Consider the following 20100-nt stretch of genomic DNA (forward strand, 5'->3'; position numbering starts at 1 on the left):
ACTTCAACAAGGAAATGAATACAGTACTTCCTTATCATTCTGTTGTTTGTGTGAACGACTGAAAAAGAAGGCGTACCACCGTCTTCGAAGATAGATCCCAACAAAAAAAAAAATCGTGAGAAAAAGAAAGTTAATCGCCATGAGTTTAAACCACTTTATCTATGTCAATGTTTGAGGCAATTTTGATGACATGGTCGTCCTTTCGGGCAAAAGATCTTTGCATTCAAACATACTTAAAGGTGTTTTCGTTGCTTTTAGATCAAGTTCTCAAACAAATTTTCTTGGTAACTTGGATCAGGTTTTCATTGATATACATAGCAGGCCTGACTTTTTTCTGTACCTTGCTATGAACCGTCAGCCAGTGTCCTGCAAAAAACTCGGAAGAAAAGCACGATGGGCGTTTTATCTTTTCTGACAGGCAGACAGCGGACCGTAACTACGTCATGGGGTTCAATATCTATTATTTACAGCTTCCGTGCGACATCCGCGATAGCAGTTCGCAAGTTTTCTTCCGGCGAAAATGGAAGCCCATGTAGCTGCAGGTTTGATAGTCTGCTATACTGCTCACAGCGATCCATATAAGCCAGCAACTGAACAATCTCATTGGAATGGCTATGCCCAGTAGCCGTCAGCGACACCACTTGAGTTTCGAGGCTTTTCAAAGCTGAGTCTGACTCCTTCGTCTGTATCATAACATATTCATAGGCTGATGACAGATACTGTACATACTTTTTTCAAAGTTTTTCAATTCAACAACAGCTTCTTTCAGTGACAGCACTGCATCTATTTTTGGTTTCAGAAGTAAGAGCTCGTCGAGCGTTTCTCGAAGAGGAAATTGATTGTTGCGGCCTTGGGAACAGCAGAAGCAGCCAAACACTAAGTAAGTAGTGATTACACACTTGTTTCTGCAGAGTAACATGGCAGGTATGCATTCAAAGAAGACTGCATGACCCTTGCAGGCGATGCTTGGTGCGTGCAATAATGCTGTAATGTTGCACATATGCGGAGCATCTTGATAAGGTTACTGCACTGAGGCAGTCTGCTGAGAGAGAGCTGGTTGCCACGAGAAATTACTGATATCTATAAAATACATCCTCCACTGACAAAACAGTGCAATTGAACCGGTTCATGATGGGGCAACCACAAAAAAAATGCACGAAAGTCTGCGCCATGGCAAGACGATCCAGACGGTATGCGTAAACGCCGTCAAATGCTCTCTGCGTGAAACCCGTAATGCCCTTAACGGGTAGAGTGCGCAAAAGGTAAGGGCTGCGCGGGAAATTTGGTCACTGCTTCAAGTAGCCGGGCGCCGCTTTGTATACTAGCACATTGCAGTGTTAAGAGCCGACGGCTGAAAAAAGAAAAGGAACGGGACCGAAGAGAGCCCTTGGCTGATGTTTGTGGGAAACCTGTCCCTTTTTTGAGTCGTCGCACTCAATGCACTCACCCGCCAGCCGAAATGGCTGCATGTTTCATTGAAAGTCGTTTTACTTGTTTATTCAAATACTCATAGGGCCTCTACGGCGCTACAGAGTGAATTGGTTAGCACGCACAAACTAAAAAGAAATCTTATACAATCGATATGTATTGATGCATATGTGTTACACATACATGTCAATATATTTTACGTACACATATGTTTTTCCCCCGTAACTCGGTGAGTCGTCATTTGCTGTGAGTGCGCGCGGCTGACGCAGATCATTCGTTTGCGAGTATTCAGTATGTGACAGGTAAACAAGCAATACAGAATTGGAAGCTTTCGTGTTTTGTCTACGAAGTTGACCGCTTCGTAAAAAAACAAAAAAGCCGATTATAGTCAGCGTTCTTGCTTGCAAGTTATAATATATATTGTCTCAGCCACTGCCATATTATTATTATTATTATTATTATTATTATTATTATTATTATTATTATTATTATTATTATTATTATTATTATTATTATTATTATTATTATTATTATTATTATCGGTGAAATGGGCAGCATATCGCTGCGACATGCTACGCAAGTTATCCAGGCAGAAGATCAGATAAGGTGGCTGAGTCGGTCTGTCGGTAATCCATACCAAACGTGAACAGGCACCAAACGAGAAAGAACGGCACTCGCCCCGTCTCGGTTTCGTTACCGTGTTGCTCTTGCGATGTTCACGTTCAGAAAGGAGCAGAGACAGAACCGCATTCGGAGGTTATGTAAAGCAGCGAAACTGTTTTTCTCTGACTGTGTTGTTTCGAAGGGAGATATACAAGAATAAATAAATCAACCTGAACTTTCACAGCACCGACGCATATAATTAAAGCGGCAACTAGCAAACTGTACGTATGCAAAAACCTACAAAGTTGCAATATGAACTACTTGTAATTAAAGAATTCAACGAGGAAAAGCGATCCTGGACCGGGATGATGTAACGATTCTGGTTCAATTATTTTCCTTTTCGTGCTTCATCAGCGCTCGAAGCGGTGTTCCACTTATGCTATTAACAGAATTGGCCGGTCTTGAGCGTTGGATGATTGGAAAATAACTCTTTTCATTATATCTACCCTCCAGTTTAACAGCGAAGCTGTTAGCTGGTAGTTGGTGAGGATTTTTCATGTCCGCGAGCGTGGTGCACACACAAAATCAAGCGGCAGCTCGAAGGCTTTGTGTTTCAGCTCGCGCGTAACATAATTATGTCTTCACATTTATTGGAAATACAATCTGATGTTATGATGCCTGCAGGTCGTGTGCCAGTCGTACTTTACGAATTGTTATGAAGCATTTTTCTTTGAGAAATTGAATTAGTTCAATGACGAACTTGCGCTAGGTGGAGGGCCTACAGACAGACAGACAAGAAACTTTAATTGGTCCTAAGGGACCACGTTGTAGTCGCGGGCCGCACCCACGCCGGGGGCGGAAGACCGTGATCTTCAGCCCTGGCGCAGGCCCTTTGGACAGCCCGAAGTTGGACTTGAAGGTTGTCGCTCTTGACGGGTTCATCCCAATCTTCTTGCCTGTTGAAAGGCGAGTGGCGCAACACAGAACATTGCCACAGCATGTGGTTCAAAGTGGATAGTTCCTCGCCGCAGTCTGGGCAGCGGGGATCCACACCCGGACTACAAGAATGAGGATGTATTCTGGGCTAATGATACCGCCACCTAGCGGCCGTTCGGACAAACCTCAAACGGCAGCTGATAAAGGGCTTTGTTTTTCAGTTTCCACTTAACAGGTTTATGTTTTCTCCTAGACACAATAACAATCCCAAGCTATTATGTCCCCAGGTTGTGCGTAAGTCGTAGTTTACACATTGTTCTGACGCACTTAACTTTTAAACATCCATTTACTTCAATAATCCACTTGCTCTTGATGGCTGGCATTAGAAGAATGAAGAGGCATGCTCCACCTCCGCACATGTGCGTGCGCGCATGACCTGCGCCGCGTGTGGTGGTGATGCGTGTGTAACGTCATATAACGTCGGCAACAGCTTCGCTGTACATCCACTTTCACGGGGTGGAATGAAGGCGCAGTTTTTACCTGCAAACTATATATTTGTCATTACACCCGTAGTCAAGTGCTGCACAGCGTCCTCCGTATAAGCGGCACGTCCTCGGTTAATCCCAGACCACCGCATATAAGCGTTCTTTCAAGCGAGATCATGCGTGACAAAACGCGGCCTACCCACTGCTCACGGCTGCATGCGGCCAATGAGCAAACGCAACGTTTATATGGAGCACTGCAAATTTCGATCCCAAAAAGCGTGCAGAAGCGTTGAGAGGGCGTTACAAAGCGAAAGGCAAAAGGAGAGACGAGGGAGAAGCTGTGAGCGAGAATGGAAAGCGAAAGGCAAAGAGAGAGAGCGAATAGACTGAAAAAAAGAAGCCGTCGCCTCTGGGCGTAGATTTGATGGCGGAGGAGGAGGAAAGACTGTGCCTGCCGGGAAGCAGCAAAATAATGGCTTGAGCCCGCGGAATAGGCAATTCTTTTCGGCGGCCATTATCATTTATTTGTACCAGCGACGTTATGCGACTGTGTTCGCGTTGTGAAACCATCTGGCCGCGTCATTGAACGCCCGCGGTGAGCTCAGCGATGTTCAATTTCGCCGATTTTCCCGAAAATGGTAAGAAGCAAGTGCGACTTCGCAAACTCGTGGGAGTGCGACCACAGGGCGACAATCAGCAGCGGTGAGCCTCCATGTGCGCTGGATCGTCGGGCCCTGGAGTGCGTGCTGTACAGCTGCGAACCAGTGTTGATTCGGTAGGTTCATCTTGGCTTACCATACTACTAAATGCTTAATTTCTGCCGTTGCATTATTATGAGCCAGCAGATAAGGAATGTCAGTGATTAAACGTCTGTTCGTGTAGTACTAATGCGGATACAGGCATTGAAGTTTTGGCGTAAGAACTACCTATAACTGCAGGCGTAGTTCCATTTCGGCTTCCTCAAATTGCATTATCGCTGGCGATTATTTTGCTTGCGTAGCCGGGTGTCCTTTCGTAGAAATTTTATGCCCAGATTTTCACAAGGGCTTGTGTATTATCGCGCCTCTAGTAATCGCGTGTAGGCTTCTAACCATGAAATCTTCCTTTTTTTTTATCACCTTCGTGGACTTTGCTAAATGAATTCATTGGATTTCGTCGTATAACCTAAATAAAAGCCGTCGAACGACGGCTTTATTTTTCAATTGTTTTTTTGTGTTACGCACTTTCCGCGGTGTAATATGGGGATTTGCGGGGGTTTCTGACTTTCCTGTTCAATGTGTCGAATTCACAAAACTTCAAAGCCTAGTTTCTTTCGAAGCTTGTTTGAAGCGAAAATAACATTTACTCCGACGAGGCAGAAATAAAGAAAAAGTGTAGGTTTGCGCTAGAAGCAGAATTTGCCAGAATATTTCTTGGAGAGGATCAGTACACTCGTTACTTGTAGAATTGGCGAAGTTCTATGCCTCTTTCAAAATTTCAATGGCACGATATCTCACGTAGAGCTAGCAGTTTCAAGTTTTATTGCAGACTAAAAAATCTGTGGATTTCTGTACTTTCGTCGTTTCATAATGTTGTCAGAGAGCAGCGCTGTATTGCTGAAGAACTATGAAAGAACTAAAAAAACATATCAACAAGTTGTACATTTTGCTTATCTCTTGTGATTGCTATGTAGCGTTAATTTTCGGCTATGAGGTACCCACTAGCCCCAAAACATGCCTTAATAGGACTTTTTCTTAAGAGCGTTTGTTTCTTAGATTGTCAAATTTCCGCAATTTTTTTTTTATTCTCACCTAACTGAATTTTTTTCTTATGCAGGATTAAACCGGGAGAGGTCGACACTAATAATAACACCACGAAATAAAGCAGAACCCCCGGCTTTCCACTGCAACTACAGAGTGGACCACAGCACTAGTAAGAGAAAATCAGGCCCGGAATTGCTGGTCACTGCCCTGCACAAAGATCATATGCATATGATGAAGCACACGAAGAAAACTCTGATATTCTGCCAGCAGAAAAGTGTGGTGGGGTGCAGAAAGACACAAATGTTTGCAATATGCTCGCATGCGGATGACAGTGAAGCATTTGCATGCGCTGTAGTATAACTACACGCATTCACGAGCCCTCTCACTCATTTCAGCTGATTTCATAAGAGTGGGAAGTCACTGAGTCAGTTTAGGTGAGTGTAAGTGAACGCAAGTGCAGATGAATGCCACTAAGCGTTAGGGACATAAATGAGTTCCTCTGAGTGCCAGCTGACAGTATGGGCTAATTATTTATTACCTGCAAGTGTAAAGAAATATAACTGCGAAATGAACCGTAAGCCTAAGCACATAGAGTTGATACCGAAGAGGACCAGTATATGGGAAATATATCCGTGATGAACGTGGAGGACGCAATTGAGCGTACTTTGCTGGCTTTGGTGGCTTGTTCAGAGCATTACGTGCGTTCCTCTAGTGTTGTGGCTTGGATACTTGCTTTACACTACGTATGCGCTCATTGTATTGAAATTTAGTAGGGATGGAGATTGGGGCTAATAGCACCAGTGAAATTTCACATAGAGAGCTGTAACTTGAAAGGTCGGACACATTCGCATGTCATTTACAATGTCACTTAAAAATCTGTGGACATCAATACCTGCCTCATTTCATAATGTTGTCAGAAAGCAGTGCTGCATTGCTAAAAAAACTATGAAAGAATAAAAAACATAACAAGTTGGACATTTCGCTTAATTATATCTAGTGGTTGCTATGTAGTGTTGATTTTAGGCTGGCCCACTGGCCAAAAATACGCCTTAATAAGACCTTCCTTGGGAGCTTTTGTTTCTCAACTAATCGAATTTCTGCAATTTTCTTTTTATTCTCACCCGACTGATTTTTTTTTCTATACAGAATTAAAGCAGGAGAGGTCGACAGTAATAACAACGCCGCCAAGGAAATCAGAACATTCGGCTCTCCAGTGCAACTATAGAGTGGACCACAGCACTGGTAAGCAAAAATCAGGCCCAAAATGGCTGTTCATTGCAGTGCGCGAAAATCATGTACTTATCATGAAGTACACAAAGAAAAAGCTGATGTTTTGCCAGCACAAAAGTGGGGTGGGGCGCAGAAAGATGCAAGTGTTTGTAATATTGCTCACATGTGGATGATATTCAAGCATTTGCACGCGCTGTACTATCGTTACAGCTCGACACACATTCAAGAGCTCTCTCACTCATTTCTGCTGATTTCACAAAAGTGGGAAGTTGCTGAGTTTAGGCGAGTGTTAATGAAAGCAGGTGCGGCTGAATGCCAGCAAGTGTAAGGGGCACAAATGAGGGCCCCTGAGCGCCAGCTGACAATGTGGGCAAATTAGTTATTATCTGCAAACGTGAAGAAATATGACTGTGAAATAAACCATAAGCCAAGCACATTGAGTTGATTTTGAAGAGGACAAGTATATGTGAAATTTGTTTGTGCAGAATGGGGAGAACGCAGATGAGCGGATTTCGCTCGCTTTAGTTGCTTCCTCAGAGCATTACGTGTGTTCGTCCATTGCCATGGCTTGAATGCTTTGTTTACATTATGCATGCACTCATTATTTTCACATTAAGTAGGGATGGGGTTTGATGCTATTAATGCCATTCAAATTGCAAACACAGTGCTGTAACTTGAAGGGTCGGACACATTGGCATGTTGTTCACAATCTCTTATGAGTTATATACATGAAAAGTGTATAATGCAGAATGCTCTGCTTTCTGTAGTAAATCATCACCACCTAGTTTTATAATGTTAAAATGGAAAACTTGGTGGGTTAGTTGGACATGATCTGATGTGAAAGGCGCAAAGATGAAAAAGAGAAAGATGAACACGCACACCGAGCGCCTTATTTACTTCCAACAATGTTTAGTCAGGAAAAAACGCCACCATTTTATACAAGGAGCACTATGGCAGTTCATCTGTGCACATTCGCGTTCAGGTAAAGCAGTTGTTTTTGCGATAATGAGATTAATGCAACACTCATGCACCTATCACCTGCCTCAATGATCCTTTTGGCCTCAATTACTAATCTAACCCATTTGTTTTGGCTTGCATTTGTAATCTCTATAATGAATTGCCAGGGGGCCCTCTCTCCCATTTTTAACATTGTTTTGATGTTGCCTCGGCCTATCTTTCACGCATTTCTCAGTTTGTCCCATCTACCACCTAACAAAGGAATTTCATAAACGACTCCTGTCTGACAATCGACGTATTTGCTTTTGCAATTTATGACACAGGCCGGTGGCTCGCGAAAAAAAGGGTTGGTCATTCTGCAGATCCTTGAAAGCTTGCATGGGGCAGAAAACATCACCTTGAAATGAGCTCGCTTGGCAATCTTCTACAAACTATGCAACATGCGGTGCATGTAAGATATGACGGCTACCTTTACTTTTTCGCGAGGTGGCTCCTGGGCCAGTTGGCAAGTTCACAACTTCTTCACGATTTTTTCTGCTACGGAAACTGGCGCAACTAGTGGGTAGCCTGCCTCTATTAGTCGTTCAGTCTGCATAAGAAAACTGTATGCCGCTTGATGCAGGCAGGACTTGAAAACGTTCAGCAGGCACATGTTAGCCATGTGGCATTTGACTAGATTGATTAGACTAGCTTGACTAAATTGGCCGTCTTCGTCTTCACGCCTTTCGCATCAGATCAGTTTTATAATGCTCACTGACACGTGCTCTTGGAGGCAGGAGCAAGAAAGCTAGGAGGATAAGCAGGTTAGGCAGGGTAAATACAAGCAAACTACTCTGTGCTGAGGAAAGGGCATAAAGGGAACGAAAGAAAACGGGAGAACCGATATTTAAAATAAAAAGGAATATGATGTGTGCACATCAATGCTATGCAGTGCTCTACAGCAACAACCTGCATGTAAAGTAGCAGGACAAAGCCAGGGTGTTGAGCACAGTCTGATAAATTGTTCCCTCCCCCAACAAGGTGGAATTAGGTGCAGTCGAGTTTGGTTTTCTAGCCACACCACAATGAAGGCAGTCATATAAGAGATCTCGGATCGTTGTCTCACAGCCTCAGAAGTTTACGGCTAACATAGAGACCTGTTAACATAGAGACCGCAAGGTCACTACTATATAGGCCTTGAACAAGTATTGAAGAAAACACAGCCCTAATAGGGCCAAGGTGAAACAGTTTCTGGAATTGTCTAACATTGAGTGCAATTTCTTTTTCCTTCCAGGTTCGACGATCGACTAGAAGTCCAGGAGTCATCAGAACAAATAATTCTGAACATATACGAATGATACCTGACGTGTTTCTGATGATGAAGCAATTATGTTAATATGAAGTACATATTTGAAAAGGCTTCTTTTTTTTCTTATTGGCAGTGTACATAAAAAGAACTTCACTTGTATTTCCCTGCACTGCGACGTGTATACGGAGTGTGCTTCACAGGACAAAAAAAGAATGTGTTGCTTGGCTCGTACAAGAGTTCTTCAAGTCAAATACGTACATTTTCTTGCTGCACTTTCATTCTTTTTTTTTCATGCTATTCATGGATAGCTACCTTTTCATTAACTGCGATCACATCGCTATCTAAGTTCCCCATTAGATAACCTATCTATAAAACATGTGACCTTACACTAAGTTTGGGACGTATGTGTGTTCTCTTCCTGATATCGATATTGATATTGAGCACCCTGGATATAAACAATAATTGTGGAGTACAACTGCAGTACGTTAGAAAATATAGGTAGTCAGAATATTAGATGAAAGAAAAACACAGTAAAACATCACTCCTTCACAATATAAAGCAACAAACACATAATAAATACTCAAATTACTATGTATTCATAAGAAATGGTAGCCACTACTTTTTTAAAAGTGCTAATGAGGAAGAATGTTTAATGTGTGATGGAAGGCGAATCCACAGTGACAACGCTATAGAAATAAGCAGTATGCCTTCCGTAGTTAACGAAATTTCGTTCAGACGCAAATCTGGTTCGATTAGTACTAACGAGATGATTACCTGACGAAATATTAAATGACAATAAATTATTTATAGACTTCCAACAAGATAATTATGAGATTAAAGTGTAATAAGTTATGCATAGATAATATCGTGAAGCTTTGGAGTATACGTGAAACGTTAGAATGTACTGAATGTTAGTCTTCTAATAGCTTAGTTCTATATGTATTTTCGTGAGATCGGGTGAGTTATTCCCTGATGGGTGCTTCCCCGTGATGAGATGCCGTAATTCAGGTGGCTATGAATGAAGGTGCAGTATAATTTAATCAAGGTGGACGTGGTCAACTAATGACGTGCATTCAGCAATACTCTTATGCTATACATCCACTTCCGTGAATGTGTGCAATGCGATTTTTGTTTTTGAGGGTAGAATCTAGTACTACCGCAATAAAGGAGCACTCATCGACAGCGTGAATAAAATTATTGCCAAGTGTAATTATAGAGTTAAAGAATTTTGCTACTGCAGTATAATATCATGAATGTTGTTTTAGAAGGCTTAAATGTAAGGTCATTATGACGACACCGGTTCGATATGTTGTTGAGGTCAGAGTTAAGTTTGCCTGCTGGAACAGACAGTGAATGAACAGTAGCTATTATTGCGGTATCGTCTGCATATAAATATGGCTCTGTGTTATTAGGACAGGAAGATCACTGATATAAATTAAGATCAAAGAAGTCCAAGAACGGATCATTGAGGCACAAGTTTGTGTATAGGCAAGCAGTGCAGTTATGTAAAATGAATGTACCCTGCATGTTGCCGACCCGATAGAAAACGTTTAATTAAGGACAAGGCGGGACCATGATTACCTATCCCAATGAGTTCCTTAGTAAACTGTCATGAAACACTGAATCAAGTGCTTCTGATAAATCTACGAATGCAGTGACAGCTATATTCCCCATCTCTGTGGAGCTTTTAATTCTATATATAAATGAGATTAGTGCTAAGTCTGAAGAGTATGCTGTCCTAAATCCAAATTGATGGAGTCACAAGATATTATATTTAGTTATTATTTTGTTAGGCGTTCTTGAAAGCAGTTCTAAATGATACTAAAATCTGGCGATATTAAGATGAGGCGATAGTGTGTCACGCAAGATCTGTCTCCTTTTTTGCACTGGTATTATCTTGGATGATTTTAATGCCCTTGGAAATGTTCCCGCCTTAAACAATAAATTAACAATATGCCAAAAAAGGAGCAGTTATAAGATGGAGGAGGAGGAATAAACTTTATTAGTAGAAATGAACCGACGGTAAAATCGTCCGAGGTGGGCGGCTTCCCTAGTCCAGGATGCCGTGGGCCTGAGCTGATAACTTGGCCCTGCTCACCAGGCGATGCTGGTCTTCACGGCTCGAGCTTGTCAGCTGGGCCTCCCACTGCTCGACGGTTGGTCCGGTGATGGGCGGTGTCGATGCGTTTTGTTGACATTCCCATACCATGTGGTAGAGGGTATTGGGCCTTGAGCAGCAAGCGCATTTGTGGGTATAGCTCGTAGGGTACATCGCGTGTAGCAGGGTGCCGTGCGGGAATGTGCCGGTCTGTAATTTTCGGAAGATCACCGCCTCTTCTCTTGTCAGCTGGGGATGCGGGGGTGGATAGATCCTCCTACCCAGCCTGTAGTGGCTCAGGATATCGGCGTATCTTTTCGGGACGCTATCTTGTTGGTCTACCGGTGCTCGTGAACCTGGTGGGATAGCCCGGAGAATGTGATCTCGGGCAGCGGCATTAGCCGCTACATTACCCGCCAGGGACTCATGTCCCGGGGCCCAGACAATGTACAGTTCAGGAAAATTGTCTCGTTTTTCGAGGATGCTCAGGGCTTGTTTGGAAATGCGGCCCTTTTGGTAATTTCTACATGCTGTTTGCGAGTCGGTGATGATTGTGATTAGATCTTCCTCTCGCTGGCCCGTAGTGGCCGCCAAGGCTATCGCCGTTTCTTCCGCGCAGTCGATGTCTGGAGTGTTTACCGAGGCCGCAGCTACCTCTTGTCCTTGGCCGTTGATCACGCTGATAGCGTGGGCCGCTCTGTTCTTGTACTTTGCCGCGTCGGTGTATCGGACTTCTCCTTGTTTTGGTCCTTCGTAGGCCTTACGTAGAGCTTTCACTCTCGCTCGCCTCCTTTCTCTGTGGTATTCAGGGTGCATGTTTCTCGGGATGCTGGCCACCATGATCTTCTCCCTCAGGGGTAGAGGAACCCGCTGTTTTGTAGACTCATATTCGACTGGGTAGCCCAGTCTTATTAGCATGTCCCTACCCGTGCTGGTGAGCTTGAGTCGCTCTATCTGGCTGCTCTTGTGGGCCTCTACAAGTTCCTCCCAAGTATTGTGTATGCCCAAGCTGAGCAGCTTGTCCGTCGACGTCGTCGGTGGAAGCCCCAGTGCCAGCTTGTAGGTTTTTCGTGTTAGGGTGTTCAATTTGTCTCTCTCGCTGTTCTTGAGACCCAGGTACGGCGTGCCGTAAGGGACTCTGCTGATTATCAGGGCTTGTATTAATCTGATTGTGTCCTGCTCTTTCAGGCCGTGCTTTTTGTTTGTCACTCTTCGCACCAAGTGCGCGACTTGGATAACTGTCGCTTGCAGTTTTTTAATGGCGGCGAGACCGGCACCGTCCTTCTGGAAAGTGAGGCCCAGAATACGAAGTGTGTCCACCTTGGGTATGTTGACTCCATTTAGTGTCAACGTTGGGTCAGGTGTGTCCTGCGGAGGCCGCCCTCTTGTCCTCTTTTTGAGGATCAAGAGCTCCGACTTTTCCGGCGCGCATGAAAGACCGCAGTGGTGTAGATAATGCTCGGTCCTGTCGATGGCTTCCTGCAGGGCGTCTTGTTGTTCGCCCGCCGATCCCGTGCACGTCCACATGGTCAGGTCGTCTGCATACATTGCGTGACGGATACCCCTGATGTTCTCCAAGAGGTTCGGCAATCCCCTCATCGCTATATTGAACAGCAACGGGGAGATCACCTACCCCTGGGGGGTTCCTTTCTGCGGTACTGGGAACTTCTCGGTCCTGAGATTCCCCAGGCCTATGGTCGCCGTTCTACCCGTCAGGTGGTGAGCAATTTATTTTATAGAGCCTGCATGAATTTCATTAGGTCAGATTCGAGTTAGTTTGGACTGTTCTGTAACGGCAAGGACTTCACTAGGACCGTTATGGAAAAGATAGAATGACTGTCGAGAGTTTTGTAGTGACTGAACAAGGTTTACTATAGTTTGTGCTACTGCAAGGAAAAAAATGATTGAAGGTGTTTGCTGTCTTATTAGGGTGATTGGAAATGGTCCCTGAAGAGGCTGTTTCTTTAACCGTTCTCTCATGACTTCTTTTATTCAGAAAATTATTCATTATTTCCCATTGCTTCTTAGAATCACTGTCGGATTAATTTATTTTGAACTCACTGTATTCTCTCTATGCTTGCTTTAAGTGTTTATCAAGCATATTGCAGTAAATGATGTAACGAGACTGAAGTCGCACGTTTAATGGGCGTTTTTCAACCTTTGTATAGGTTTATGTCCTTTGCGCATGCTTCCTAGTAAAGAGTTCGTCAACCCTGTGCTTTGTGGAGCACAGCTTCTTTTTTGACATCCTGCAGCAATACTAGATTCATTTACGCAGTCTTTATCGCAGAAGAAAACGTGTTGTACGCTTGCTCGGCATCAGTTTCTTGCTCTACTGATAACCAGTTTAAATTAGGAACGAGAAGAATGAAATGCTTTTTGTTAAGGATTACTTTTTTGTATGTGTTACTGACTTAGGTAAGCAATATTCAAAGTGAAAAATAAATTGATTAGTGGTCAATAATACTGGCCATTAAAGCACCGCACTTTCAGGAGTGCGGTGTTTGAAAAGTTAGACAGAATATGGTCAGTAGTTGTGCTAGCAGATCCAGGTGCGTATCTAGTAGGCATATTAATAAATTGTTCGTGACCAAACCGCATAAAACAGCTGGCATACTGGACGCAGTCCGAATGCGCATACGCAGCTAATGGCAAGTTAGCTGCGTATATCGCTCAAAGGCCTTATACGAGCAAAATTTTCTTGCGGAATTCACAAAGCTTTCATAGGTAAGAGCGGTTTCTGAGTGGGCAACCCCTTTCAATTTGACATGAATATTGAGAGGTGGTCTCCATCTCCCCTTCGTTCTCTCTGTTGCCCCTTTATCCCCTTCTTCATGTGCAGGGTAGAAAACCAGACACGCTTTTGGTTAAGCTCCGTGTTTTTCCTTTCGTCTCTCTCTCTCTATCTCTCTTGGCAAGCGCTCTTTGTTATTTACAAGCTCTATAGCGCACAAACGCCTTTGTGAATGCGGCCCGCTTCTTTGTTTCCTTTGGCGAGTAATGAGCGTATTTAAGCATAAGAGTGACGCACTTATTTTAGTACCTCAATCTTTCCTAGAGTCTGGTGACGTCGGTTCGACGTAAGCAACGCGCTTGTACGAACAACGCAGTCCACAACATTACGACTTTCTGCCTCGACTCGAACGTAACTGATGTGATTCGGAAGTACTCGAACAACCGCACAAGTTCAAGGACTTTCTTTTGGTTTTTTCACACTTTAATCACCATACGATAACGTTCATGCAATGGTTGACGGCGATTTAATAAAAGCACACGTTGTTCAACCATGTTTCGTCCCCACATATATCATATTTTGTAACTCGGCTCTTTCAACTTGATGCAGGTTACGACGGGAGCCCCAGCCGTCCACCAACGTTCTCTTCCACAATTCTTCACAAACGAGCTCGGCAAAATCATGGAAAGATGTGACACAATCACGGCTTGGAGTCCCTGAGGAAGATGGGGGAGGTTGCACTGAAGGCCAAGTGGGCGACGACCGCCAGCTGCACCACTCGCGGCCCTGGTACATCGTGTATACGCTCGAGAAAAGGAAAAGCAATGCTCTTTGGCTGCTTGCAGCAAGCTAGTGCTCACCACGGCTGCCGCCAGAAACGACTGGGATGTAGACGTCAGTCAGCTTCTATAGATGCACTGTCCGTCAGGCACCGTGCATTTAGCGCCTTCTTCGTGCCGGACTACTTGTTGCATACGAAAATCACCACAGCACTTACGGTGAACGTTGGTGCGGGCAATCTTTACAGCGCGTAATAATAGTCTGCGTAATGACAGTTCAAGGTGGCCGCTACATGGAACGTATTATCGAGCATGATTCTGGCGTGGCCATCGCTCAGCGTCAGGGCACTGATTTTACGCCGCGCAGCAACTGCGTGGTCTACTGTGGTGCGCTTTTAAGGCAGGCTCTCACGTGATATGATAGCATGCGAAGCGTGTTTCATATGGTTACAGATTAAAGCGGATGCCGAAAGTTACGCTCATCATCCGCGAAGGCACTAGACGCGTCGCGCGGAGTAAATGGGATACGCCGGCACCGGGCAGCGCGTATACGTCGAAAATAGACAGTTTTAGTTACACGTACATAGAGGCTTTGCGTACGCAGGGCTTCTACGTGTGAGCAGTGCGCATGCGTAGAACGTAGCGGCCGCGCGCGCGTCTCACGGACGTACGTGAGATTCAATTCTTTGCGTGCGTTTCTTGCGCACGTAGACAGCTTCGCGCGGGAGTTGCGCAAGATCACGAACAAGCGATAGCGGGTCGCGCACGCGCAGACGGCTCGCATCGAAACACGGCGACAGGATTGAATTGGCTACTGCCGTGTTCACATTTCCCGATAGATGGGGCTACAGGGTCCCTCTTGGCGTGCGTCGCGTGCGTGTAGCTAAAAGCGTTTCAGATGGCGTGCACGTAAGGTACGTAGGCTTTTCACGCTTGCGTACGTGAAGCCTCTACGTACGTGTAACTAAAACTGTCTATTACGTCCTCGTCACGTCCCACGCAGTGCCGCCACAGCTTGTGTCACGCTAAAGCTATGTTCACACTACTGTCGTAACGCGTGTAACAGCTCTTTCAGCGTATCGAACGTAACGGCTGTAAAAAAAAGTTACGGCAGTTGAGCCGACACCTTTGTTCAAATTTACTGCTGCGTAAATTACGGCTTTTACAACAGGCCAATCAAATTTGGCGCTGCAGAATCGACGTCACCAGCTGTTCAATATAGCTCCTGTCAACATGCCTGCGCTGGCCGAGATCGAAGAAATTCACGCTCAAAACAAATTTATAGTCATGTATTCAATCGCATAAAGACTACGAAGGCGACGCAGAAGGGTTTGGGAGCGGCAAGTATTTCTCGACAGGGCCGTGGACGGAGATTTTTACAACCTTTTCGCCAAGCTCCGAGTTGGTGACGCTGTGATGTTTCATGACTTCATGCGCATGTCGCCCCAGCAGTTCCGCTTCTTTGAAAACCTAGTGAGACCACCCATCGAAGTTCCGAGCACGCATCTGCGGCCATCGATTTCCTCGGCGGATAAACCAGATGAACTGAAAACAGTCTGGCAAGGCGCACTGCACAAATTTTCACGAGCACAGCCAACCTAATCGTGCGCACGGAATGGCGGAATGGCACTTCCCGCGCCCGGAGCTGTCTGCAGACGGGAGCACGGAAGTGTCGTCACCGGTTGTTGAAAACGGAAAGCTTATCGGTCATTGGCTGTGTCGCAACGGTCGTAATACCACAGTCGTAAATGTTGCCGACCCTTTAACACTCTCACCCATGATTTTTGCGTGAATTGCGCACGTTGGTACCTTTACGTTCGCAGTCTGAACTAGACGCATACGCTTGTTGCGCTTCCGCTTACGCATGTTACGAAAAATCGGCGCCTTACGAACGTAGTCTGAACATAGCATGAGCCAAAGCACTATGAAAGCTGCGTACTTCAAACCTTGCATAGCAGACGGTAAGGATGAAGATCCTGTACATACATAACAGCAGCTCTACCTTGTTAGCCGGACTGACGAAGAACCACCAGTATGCATCGACATGTCTAATTAATGGTACGATATTTATTTTTATATTATTATTGAATTTAAGTTCTGGACATGGATTTTCATGCTCACGATGCCACAAAAGCTTTTCAACGGCTTACAAGAGGTAACACTCGTTTGCTTGCAGCATGTTGTTTCTAATGTAACTCTTTCCTCCACGTTTCAAATAAACATCCAAAGAAATAACGTTTTAAAAATATCACGCATAGCAACCCGCTTGTGTGCCTTTCAGCACTGGTTTCAAGTAAACCACCTCAGAGGCCATAAACTACTGTTATGTCGGGTCAGTCGTGAGGGAGCTGATTCTTTTTCGAAAACAATTAGAATTGTACACATAATGGTAAGAGCAGGACTTCTTCCGGTTGCATAAAGCCTAGTTTCATACCACGCTACAAATCAGATTAAAGGGATGTAGACACGGTAGCCGATAAAAAAGGGTAAGAAATCTGACAAAACTGTAAGTACTATTCACACATATCGTAAGAAATTAAAACATACATATATCTCAGCGTGAAAATGAAATCACGATAAACCTGTGTCCATTGGTCGTTGCTATTAGTATTGATCACTTTAATTGCTCCGTGCTGGGCAATGGCCATGAAAAGTCTTTAATTTCTTTACTTTTCTTAGCTCAATATCATTCTTCGCTTTTATGAAGAATAAGAAACAGTTGCAGAGACATTATGGAATCTTTACCATATTCTTTGAGGTTTAGGAATGAAATTGACACGCGAGAATAAAGTCTTCCCATCTGCAACACTTCATCTGCCTTCTTTCTCTTGTTTCAGTCATTTCTCCCGCTTTCCCAAACCAGGGTAGCAAACGCCGATAACACAGCACTGCATACTTTGATGGTCACGTTGTCCTGCACTGCTGTGATGACGTCAGAGCACTGTTTTCGGCACAGGAGTCCTTATGAGACAAGATTAGGCCAAGTCCATATAGCTATCTTTCTTCTGTTGTGTCGTGATTTCTCGGAGGTCTGTGATTGTAAATTCTTGTGGATAAGCTTCACTTACTGCAATATTTATTGCTCTCCCTCTCTCCTCACACACGAAAACTGCGTTGTCGATGTCAAGTGGAGTCGGATATAATGAAAGAGAGTACACACTATAGCAAACTACTAGCATATCGCCGTTAGAACCCTTTCCAATTGAAAGGGCAGTTGAGTTAACAATAGTGACGGCCAACGCGATTTAACTACCGTGGTCGTAAAACCTGGCCGTAAAACACGAAGTGTGTTTTCTACCACAAAGTTTCGGAGCCCATCGCGTCCATCCGCACCCGAGCCACATTGCCATAGCCGCTTTCCAAACGCACCAAACATTGTACCCCTGGGGCTCTAACCTCGACGAGGCTGCAAGGTCGCAGCAGGTGTTTTGGGAGGGCAGATTTACTGGTGCCTTGGGCAGACACTACGCGACTCCACTTTTCCTGCTGTGAGAAAATTGCGATGTTATAGATAGAAAGAAAAAAGAAAACGCGCACGATGCTGGCTCCTTAGAATGAAAACAAAGAGTGGCTACTTTGGGCTGTGTACAATCTGTGCAAAAAACCTTGGTGATTATCCTGCTAAGTAGTTGGAGCATAAAGTTTGGGGCTGCTTTGCTTTAGGAGAGGGCGCGGCGCACCATTTGAGTATCCGCACTGTTGTTTTTCAGTAAGTGCAGCGTTCAAGCTGGTGCGCTTGTGGGACTTCGCGTAGAGTAAGGCAAGCATTCTAGAAAAAAAAATGGACATAAAAGACCGTAGTAATAAAAACACAGGCAGGACATGAAAATGCCCAGCGTACCTTGTTTACCCGAGAAGGACGTACGAATCTTTTGAATCATGATTGTCTTCTATGTGAAAACCGGGTAGTTGCGCCTCAAGGCTAAAGCTTAAGTACACCGTTAAGACAACAAAAAGAGATTGATTGGTTCACATTTACATCCACAGGACAAGTTACAGCCTTCACCATAACCCCTGTGCCCAAACAAGACAGTTCTAAGCATTGGCATGTTGTTCCAGAATAGAACGAAGTGCGGTGCACAAACACAATACGCTTGACCCAACTATTTTTTATGCTGAATTGCTCAATGCCGATTTGATAGCAGAAGGTTTAAATGAATTACCATATGCTTCTCATGGCCTCTTTTCCATGACTTCTTTTGTGATATCGTACGCCCGTTCTTCGGAGAGAACAGGTTGGATTTAACGAAAAAACAGGCTGGCCGATAAAGTTACCTTCTTCACATAAAGAGCTTAATTATCTATTATGTCATACTGCAACCACCTGTTTTCTCGCCGTCAAAGTTAAGTCGTCACACCTGGACAAAATAAAGTGGTAATTTATGGCTGAATGAGACATACATGCCTAGTATTGCGTCGCACCTGTTTGAGGTCTCGAATTCATGAATGAAACCGCGTTCACCACATCGCATGGTGTTGTTCACGAGCTCACTCGACGCACGTACGTTCTGCTTCTTCGAGGAGCCAAGCGCAACTGACTGGGGTCTGGAGCAGACCATCGTCAGACGCTATATATTGCTACACGCGCGCGGTATTTTATTGTTTGAAGCAGGCGCGTGGGCGCCATCACTCGATAAAAGAGGAGGAAGAACGAACTGGGCTCGCGCTGTGAATCTAACTGGTCAGCGCTGCAACCGCTGTTGTAAATATAACCAGTAACTAGTTGCTCGACTTACTGACTCGTCCTTCGCGTAACAATATATATATATATATATATATATATATATATATATATATATATATATATATATATATATATATATATATATATATATATATATATATATATATATATATATATATATACTGTAATGAAGGAGACAGCTCCTGTGTATGTGCCGACTGAAGAGGAAGACGAAGGACCGTGCCGTGATCGTGAGTGAGCCCCGTGCTACGGACAGCCCTTGCGGGGTCATCCTGTACGTCTAGCGTTCCACAACGTTGTGAACGACAATAAACCTCGTCGCAATATATATATATATATATATATATATATATATATATATATATATATATATATATATATATATATATATATATATATATATATATATATATATATATATATATATATAACCACTTGAGTTTGCAGTTTGCGAAAAGGCAGACAGAGGTAATAGTTGCCCCGCCAAGTAACTAAGCAGTGCACTTCCCAAAAAGAGTCCAAGCCATCGGTCATTCTTCGGCGTGATCTTTCCCTTCTATGCTCGCCCAACTGCTCTCGCAGACGTAACGCGCCTCTTGTGAAGTTGTCCCGGACTGCGATCGTCAAGGCGCAGATACCTGCCGAAAGTGAGGTTACACCCAGGCCGCTAACTAACTGTCTGGGGACTTATGGTCCATGCCCATAGGTCGGCAAATTCACTTATGAGTCGACTCACTCAGACTCACTGACCTGAGTATGAGTGAGATCGGTCGAGTAGAATTTTGGTGAGCCCAAGTCCGGCGTCCGGCGGGCCCGGCTGAATAGAATTCTGGTGAACAGTGAAGACAACCCGGCTGGTTGTCTTCACTGTGGGATGGTACTTCGTCGCAGTGAATGAGTTCAAAGCCAAAGGAACCACTGACGTCTGTAGCATATTGTTTTGCTTAGGGTTCACTCAGACTCCGAGTTACAATTATTTGGTCGACCTTTGTCCACACCACAAGGTCCATGCTGGACTGCATTGAACAATACAAGCTATATACTATGTACTGTAGTCAAGACAAATGCCGTACGCAGAAGTCACATGGCTATCCGTACACTGAGGTAGAGCTCGC

At 44.3% G+C, this 20100-nt stretch overlaps 2 long non-coding RNA genes across 3 annotated transcripts in view; one reads left to right on the top strand and one right to left on the bottom strand.

Moving 5' to 3' along the window:
* The window catches only part of LOC135907476 (uncharacterized), a 268272-nt gene that overhangs the window by 169635 nt on the left and 78537 nt on the right, over window positions 1–20100 (bottom strand). The gene's annotated exons all lie outside the window — the stretch shown is intronic.
* LOC135907475 (uncharacterized) lies at window positions 3855–8828 on the top strand. Its single transcript, XR_010566011.1, has 4 exons — window positions 3855–4227; window positions 5268–5363; window positions 6341–6436; window positions 8655–8828. It is a non-coding gene; the product is annotated as an uncharacterized lncRNA (long non-coding RNA).

Source organism: Dermacentor albipictus, chromosome 1 (assembly GCF_038994185.2).
Source record: "Dermacentor albipictus isolate Rhodes 1998 colony chromosome 1, USDA_Dalb.pri_finalv2, whole genome shotgun sequence".
Lineage (NCBI taxonomy): Eukaryota > Metazoa > Arthropoda > Arachnida > Ixodida > Ixodidae > Dermacentor > Dermacentor albipictus.